General features: G+C 44.8%; 1 long non-coding RNA gene and 1 pseudogene across 6 annotated transcripts; one reads left to right on the top strand and one right to left on the bottom strand.

Moving 5' to 3' along the window:
• Positions 1–1,307: 1,307 nt before the first annotated feature.
• Positions 1,308–3,846, bottom strand: LOC136451935 (uncharacterized). Of its 6 annotated transcripts, XR_010758684.1 has the most exons (4): positions 3,707–3,846; positions 3,471–3,592; positions 3,259–3,361; positions 1,308–3,149 (listed from the first exon to the last, which is right to left on the bottom strand). It is a non-coding gene; the product is annotated as an uncharacterized lncRNA (long non-coding RNA). The 6 variants fall into 6 exon arrangements; XR_010758683.1 differs by having other exon boundaries at positions 1,308–2,693; positions 2,775–3,592; XR_010758682.1 differs by having other exon boundaries at positions 1,309–3,149; positions 3,259–3,592.
• Positions 3,847–5,294: 1,448 nt separating this feature from the next.
• On the top strand, positions 5,295–8,138 carry LOC136451934 (hydroxyproline O-arabinosyltransferase NOD3-like; annotated as a pseudogene).
• The last annotated feature ends 371 nt before the right edge of the window (positions 8,139–8,509 follow it).

Below are 8,509 nucleotides of genomic sequence, written 5' to 3'. Positions count from 1 at the left end.
GCCGGCACGACATGCCGTGCCTCTCGGGCCGTGCCGAGGCAGGCATCGTGCCTCACCTATGGCCCAGGCATGGCCTATCAGGCCGCTTTTCGCGCCGGGCTGGCCCAAAAAGCATGTCACGGCCGATGGGCCAGGCCAGGCTAAGGCCCACAACAGATAGAGGGGAAGGGAGCAGAGCCGCCGCCGCAGCGCTTGAAGCCGGCCGTGCGCTCGAGGCCGCTGCGTGTGAAGCGGCTGCCCGGTGCCGTGGAGGAGGTGTTCGCTGCCGCTCATGGCTAGCGCGCTCGAGGCCGCTGCGGGATGGCGTGGAGGAGATGGCCGTCATGCTCATCTGCCGGTTGTGTGGGTGGGAGGGGCGAAGAGGTGGCCACCGGCGGTGCTAGGGAAGCGGAGGAGGATGGCAAGGAGGCGACGGGGCGATTTGCGTCGCAAACCGTTTGTGGCTTGGCTTGCTGTCACTCGATGCAAAGTCATAGATGGGAAGAGCCTCGAGTGGGGGCATGGAATCGACGCAACTACGAGTGGCGGCGCGGGTGGAAGTGGAACAGTATGGCCGAGTGAGTCTGAGGCACAATTAGGGTTGGGAGTTTTTGGGCTGTAGATGAATTAGCTTGCTACCGGGCCTATCATTGTAGGCCGGGCTGGCATGTCAAGGCACAGCTAGGTTCTCCGGGCCGTGCCAGCTCGGGCCTGCATGTCACCGGGCCGGGCTGTGTTCGTGCCAGACAAAAAATGCGGGCTTCGTGCTGGGTCGTCGTGCTGTGGGTTGCATAAACATTTATAATTATAAGTTGCACCAGAATAGTTTATTTGAACTTATTTTAGTTTACTTTAACTTTTGTCTTTCACATCTATAAGTTGGATTATCTAATCTAGCATGTAAATAAATAAGTCTATCTACAATCTTTGTATATATCTATAATAATAAAATTAAAGAGCGAAGTGATTCTTCGGCTCGTTCTTCTTACCTCCCAAAGTGTCGTCGGGTCTCTTCTTATTCGTATTTGACCGGAACTCATTGTTCGTGCCTATATATGAGTTAGAACCAAGCGTTTGTGCGTGTATCCACGGTATAAAGTCGGATACGTTTGCGAGTTACAAATAAAATGGAAAGAAAAACAATTATATGTATCAATTCTGCTGCAAAGTTTTTTATAGAAAGACGTCAAAAGTTTTACCGAATTTTTATTAGACGAAGAAAAAAACAAATTCTGCTGCAACCAATGCAATATGCCTATACTAGAATAGTGCCCGTGCTAACACTACGACTTTATTTTAGGGAAGCATATGAAAACAACTAAACGATGATAATTTTTTCTATAGTTTAAGTTTATTTTAGGGATGCATATGAAAACAACTAAACGATGATAATTTTTTCTATAGTTTAAGTTTGACACAATTGTATATGACCATATATATAATCTGAAAAACACTCATACAAAGGTAGCCGCCTTGCTTTTGAAAACTACAACATACAAAAGTACTATCTGTTTGCTAATAGAGTCATACATGCAACTATATTAATTGCCTACAGTATTGACATTCTTCATTCTTACTTTCAAGTACCCCCAATTTGCTGCAAAGAATTAGCCCTTGAAACCTGCAGGGTAATATTAAAGTAGCATTTTGAAGTTAATGTGAACATATTCAAAGATATTTCAGAGAAATTTACCATACAACAGAAATTACAAATCATGAATGCTTCAAGGCAATTATCTCAAAATTCTTTAAGTTAAGTGACACAGTCTTAATGGCCCTGTTCAGGCTTATCCCATATTCGGCTTGTTCGACTTCTTTTTTCAGCCGGAACAGTATTTTTCTCTCACAACAATTCAGCCGGAACAGTATTTCTCAGCCAGTTTCAGCCTAAGTTTCAGACCAGCGAACGGGGCCCATGCTAATGCTACAATGATATTTGGCGGTACAAATCAAGCAATTAAAAAATGATACAAAGTTGAATTGATTGTTCACACAACACAGTCAAAGAGCTGGAACCACAATTGAGCAATCCATCGACATTTCTTGACCAAGCATTGTAAAGAGAGAAAAGACTGTTCGTGACACAATAAAGTTATTATTGTACCAATCAAAGTTTAAAGAGTAACTTTTCCAAGTTACAACACAAATTAATCATCGTAACTAAATGTCTTGATCTATGAAAGTTGACATCAAGAGATAGCACACTTTCTGCCAATCTTTCTTCTCTACCTAGATAAGAGAGGCCTCAATAAGCAGGCCAGCTCTATGTTTTAAGAAATTGCAGTCAATGGCAGGGCCATGTCTAGGACTCTAGAGTGGGGACTGATATGCATTCTGCACTTTGAAGCACAGTAGCAGGCCTATGTGCATCTTTAGGAACAAAAATATCCCTTCTCAAAGAAAAAAGGAATGAAAATTCCACCATTTAAACATGAAAAGATCATAGAAATATTAAAACAATGGCTATTAGTATGATTGCTTATTTTACATCATTAGGCAACAAATCAGGAATGAATCATTGATGTCCAATGAAATGCATAAATAACCGGCGCCATAGTCATAAGTTAAGCCTGTTGAGTTAAAGAAAACAGGGAGACAAACCCAACCATTTCCCTTGCTTATCTGAACAATCCAACAGTTGGTGCTGCTTTCATTTCAGCAATGGCAGATAAATATCAAGCCACTGCTATTTTCTTTCAATTGAACTGTCATGCCTGCTTGTTCACAGAGGTGGAAAGTTTAGCACAAGATTATGGAAATTCAATTAAAATTCTCTCTCTTTGAGTCATGCTTGCCTCCCGTCATTGTTGTGGACCAACCCAACATGTAGGCCCAAGATGAAACATATTTACTGATTTATCCATATCTGCAATTGAATCAAGCTACTGAATTATTCCCCTTTTGCCTCCTTTGTTGTGCTACTTATTTAGTGGCTTCGCCTCCTATTAGTCTGCTTATGGAAGGGTGCAGTCATCAGCTAGTATCAATCACAGTAACAATGTTCTTTCCTTAATTTCCATCAGCTAGTTTGAGTAGTCACGTCACATTCAACGATGTGGTCGCAATCATGAAAAAGGGGTTGCAGAACCTACAATTACCTGGTGATTTAAAGCCTTCTTTTGAAGGTCTTGAGGTAGAAGAGGAGGCTATGGGTACTTGTCCTCTAAATACTGCATATAGCCACAAAGGAACAAGTGACTCAAGTGATAACTGATAACCAATACTGAGACAATAAAACAAAAATCTTGATTCTGGGCAAAGCTATCGAATAAGAGTCACCGATTACAGAATTGCCATCAACCAATGCATCTCATAAAGATCAGCATATTAGTGACTTTCCAAATAAGGCTCCCTGCATAATCTAATTGCAACGAGCTTTATCCTACAAAATCGTCCAGAATAATTTAATTAGTGTTAACACAGCCCAACCACACTCATAAGTGAAAGGGAGCAAAAATGACATTTCTAATCGCAGGGGCAAGATCATGTACCTAATACTCCTTATTCAAGCAATTGTATTATAAGGTAGGTATCACAAGTAGTAGCACCAACGCACCTGGATCGGACTGCTCACCCTTGAGAAGGTTCACTGCCTTGTACTCGTAATCCACACCTGCAGAAAGAAACAAAGTTCAGGCGCACATCGAATCAACCCAGCCGAATGCCCCCAATCCATCCAATAGGCCATGGCCCGAGTACGATTAAGCGGTGGCCGAGCAGCACGCACCTTTGAGATTGAGAGCGATGCGGGCACGGTGGGAACACGAGCTAGTGCTAGTACGAGTATAGCCACACGCTCCGTTTGGCTAGCAGAATTTTAGACTGAAACTCGCTGAAAACACTGCTCTGACTGAATTGCTGTGAGAGAAAAACTACTGTTCCGGCTGAAAAAAGAAGCCGAATAAAGCCGAATATAGGGATAAGCCGAACGGGGCCACAGTCGACCCCACTGTCGCCTCCGCCGCCACCATCTTATGAGCAATCACAGTAGTGCCATGATCCTAAGACTAAGCAAGATTTCCCTAATCTGTAATCTCCAACCCAGCAGAGAGTGTTGTTGGAACGAACCTACCAGCAACAATGGCATGGACGCGTTTTTGCAGATGCACTTCCTTGTTCGTGGCAATCTGCTGACCATATTGGTGGCCGGTGTGGCAGGCGGTTGCCGCGGATGGTGGCGATGTCCTCAGCGAAGCACCTGGATCAACATTTTTTTTGGCCAAAATGATTGTGGCAGCATAGAAAAATATAGGAGAAACTACTAATAATCAGCTGGGGAGAAAAAAAAACGGCAACAGACGCAAGGATCTCGGAAGAGAGAGTTGACTTACGATTTGCTCCCCCGCTAGGGCGGCGACGACGTAGCAGTCCCGGGGTGCTCCCAGACCGCCCAGAGTGAAACTTCGAGGCGGCAATTGGACACAAGCAACAATAGCGTCGGGAACGGCCGCCCCGCGGTGGCGCCGGCGGCAGACACAACCAGCGCCCATCGCGGAGTAAAGGGTCGAGATCGGATTAGGGTTTCGCACCAACCGACGGCGATTCAGCGCGGTTTGAACGGATCGAGGTGGGGCGCGCCGGATTCAGATGCTGGGTCGCGGGGATTCGGGCGAGCGGAGGGAGGAACTACGCCCGTGGAGGCGTGGTGCCCGGCGTCCGGCGCTTGCGGCCTCACGCTCGGTGCCTAGTAGCCAGCAACCTGCGCGGCTGCGCCCCTGCCGTTTGCCGGCTAGAGTGGCCGCACATCCGTAGGGCGGCGGAGCCTCGGAGGCTGCAGGCGGCCCTCCGCACGCGCCGACAGAGCCTCGAAGGCTGCAGGCGTCACTGGGGCGGGGGGCACGATCTCTCGTCGGGGTGCCGCGGTCTCGCGTCGCTACGGCGGGGGGCGCGAACGGTCGCTCGGGCAAGGCACATCCTAGAAGCAGGATCGTGAGATGTGGCTGAGTACGAATTGAGAGAACGAGTGAGAGTTAATCCCATGCGCAAGTTTTTATTATGATTTTTATCTGTGTTTTTTTTTTTTTTAGGTGGACGTAGTTTAGGTTGTGATTGTAAATATGAGATTTAATTGGTGGTTGTAGAATAATTTAAAGTGGTGTGTTTTAGGGATATATAGATAGAGACGGTGACAGAAGAGATGCGGCATGAGAAGGCAAGTGCGATCGCGCAGCGGCGTCAAAGCTCTAGAGGTGAGCTGCCGTTGACTCGACCCCTTGACGAGCTGGCTTCCATGCCAGCCCCCCGGGCCACCTCTCCGGAACGGGACCACCTGCAAGGGAGCGTCGCCGTGACGCTTCCGCCGCACTTGTCGCCATTTTCTTTGATCGATTGAAGGATACCACGTCATTTTGTTCTAGGAAATTGCTGTACTGCCTCAGTCCTCGCTTCCGGTTCCGGCTTCCCTCCCAACCCGAACTCGCACGCCAAGAATTCTAGAATCTCTCTCCTCTCCTCTCTTTAAGAGGGATACAGAGTAGGGGAGAGGCAGTAGGGAGAGGCAGAGAGCGATGAACGTGGCGGCGGCGCGGAAGGCCGCTGGGTGGCGGCATGGCTCGCGCGCCGGCGCTGGTGCTAGCGCTGGTGGCGGCGGGGGCGTTCCTGATCTCCTACAACTTCTTCGCCATGTTGTTCCGCGGCGGCGGCGACGGCGGAATAGGCGCGGCGGCGTCCGCAGGGACGAGGGACCCTGTGGTGGCCATGCCGGCGTGGATGCGCGAGGCGGCGGACACCGAGGCGCGGCGGCGGCCGTTCCATGTGGCGCTCACGGCCACGGACGCGCCCTACAGCCGGTGGCAGTGCCGAGTCATGTACTTCTGGTACAAGCGGATGCAGGCGCGGCCGGGCGGGGAGGCCATGGGCGGGTTCACGCGCGTGCTGCACTCCGGGAAGCCCGACGGGCTCATGGACGAGATCCCCACCTTCGTCGTCGACCCGCTGCCCGCTGGCAAGGACCATGTACGCAATTGCATAATAAACAACAAAAACACCTCCTTCCATCTCCTTCAGCCTGTTTGTTTGTTTTCTCATCAACGTGGGACAATGTGGTGCTACAGAAGATTTATATGCAAATATTTTGTAGATGTAAAATTTGTGGCCGCGGTTCAACGTTTATTTTCTGATTATGATTTGGCAAGAAGCTTCCTCGCTGAATAAAAAAAAAGCATGTACAGTAGCATGTATTCTGATCTGTTGATGTCTCGTGATTGAAGAGTATCTATTCAACTGATTTGCTTGTCTGACATTTACTTGATGGCCTGTACCCTGACATTCCAATGTTCTTTTGCAGGGATATGTGGTCCTGAACAGACCGTGGGCATTTGTACAGTGGCTTCAGAAAGCAAGGATTGAAGAAGAGTAAGTTCCCATGGAGTATCTGTGTTCTTTATTTTGCTATATAGTTTCTGTTCAGCTGCAAGTTTTAACCTTCCACACAAATCTCGTGATTTAGCGTACAGTAAGGCATGACTTATAAAATAGCAAAAATCGAATAGTTTCCTTCTTCATTCTTAAATAATAAGGATTATACTAATTTATTGTGTATATTACTGTTCTGCTTTGGTGAAAATGGCAGGTACATACTAATGGCAGAACCAGATCATATATTTGTGAAACCTTTACCAAATTTGGCCCATGACGATGATCCAGCAGCGTTCCCCTTCTTTTACATTACACCATCAGAACATGAAAAAATTATCAGGAAATACTATGCTAAAGAAAGAGGTCCTGTCACAGATATCGATCCTATTGGGAATTCTCCTGTAATCATTAAGAAGGTAATTTCTTGTTGCACACTTGACACCCTTTACCTATGCATGTTATTGATTCTCTGACCATCCATTTGGTGCATTAGCATTCACAGCCTTTACTTCACTTGTTTACTATTTCGGTTTACTAACTTCATGATACCTCACTTAACACAATCTCTTTTCATGTGAGAACTTTCCAGACACTTCTTGAGAAGATTGCCCCCACATGGATGAATGTGTCAATTCAAATGAAAGAGGATGAAGAAACAGATAAAATTTTTGGATGGGTGCTGGAAATGTAAGAATTACCTTATCCTGTATGCAAATTGTGCAAGTTCTTCCTTATGTTCACTTGTTATGTTATTACGATTCCAGCCTTATTCTTTGACCTTTAGGTATGCATACGCTGTTGCTAGCTGCATTGCATGGGGTTCAGCATATCCTTCGTAAAGATTTCATGATCCAGGTGCTCCATTTGTTTGCATTTTTATCTTGATAGTATTCCTCACTTCAAATAATGTGTTTGATTGACATGATGGTAAACAACAAATGCAGCCACCCTTTGATACAAAGCTCGGGAATACATTTATAATCCACTTTACTTATGGATGCGACTATTCACTAAAGGTATTAGAATCCCAAATTGCTGAATTTCTTCTATATATCTGGTTTTCATATGAAGTGAAAAAAATTGAGTGCATAAAGTAGGCATTTTACTGCTCCTGTTATTTTACTGATAGTATTTGGCAATATATAATCTTTCAGGGTGAATTGACCTATGGGAAAGTTGGTGAATGGCGATTTGACAAAAGATCATTCCCAGATAGGCCACCACCAAGAAATCTTACATTGCCCCCTCCTGGAGTCCCAGAAAGTGTGGTACGTGTATTAGCAGATAAATTGAAAAGGCTTGGCATGTTTTTGTTATGATACAATGAATCTATTATTGTATCGATGTGTTTTAAATGTTCACCATCCACACGATTATTTTAAAATGCTCACCATTTACATGAACTTTTCTTTTGACTGCTAATGTACTTGACAAACTAATCTGGCCTTTCCTAATCTTTTCTCAATGCAGGTTACTCTAGTAAAAATGGTCAATGAAGCTAGTGCAAACCTGCCTCGGTGGGATGATGGAATATAAACTTTGGCTGATGTCAATTATACCTTAGGTTCCTTTGATTTGCCCCTTGTATATGGGGCATATCAAAGTATCAGGTGCAGTCGGCTGTTTGGTTTACGCCCAAAATAGCTGCTTGCACTTGCACACCATACCTGATAGAAGAAGATACATAATTTTCTCTTGTACTTTTTAGAAAAAGAAAAGTAAGTTAGCACCCACAGTTTTCCATTTAATTATCTTGTAACTGCTGCTCACTGCTGAAAATCTCAATACAAGTTTTTTTTATCCTAATAAAATTTAGGTCATTTTAACCTTCTCATTTTTTTTGAAATATTTTTTAGAGGTTCTACTTTCTACGTGTTTCTTACCCTTTTGTTCCTTCCTTTCTCCTACTTAATAAATACTATCACCCTCATTAATAAAAAATTGTCTTCCCAATACATAAAAACAAAGGGCACTAAGGTCCTTTGATATTCTTTACTGTACACAAGTCTGAAATGACCTGTTTGGAATCAGAGGCGATGAAAAAAAAATCCATGGACATTGACACAATCTCCAATATGACACTTTGAAAGTATATTATATTGAATAGAAAGAGCTATGTACTTATTATTAAAAAAATTATAATGAATCTAGTAATGACAATGTTGTGATATTA

Source organism: Miscanthus floridulus, chromosome 5 (genome assembly GCF_019320115.1).
Source record: "Miscanthus floridulus cultivar M001 chromosome 5, ASM1932011v1, whole genome shotgun sequence".
Lineage (NCBI taxonomy): Eukaryota > Viridiplantae > Streptophyta > Magnoliopsida > Poales > Poaceae > Miscanthus > Miscanthus floridulus.
Note: the sequence above shows the minus strand (reverse complement) of the source record. Positions and strands in the feature narration are given on the sequence as shown.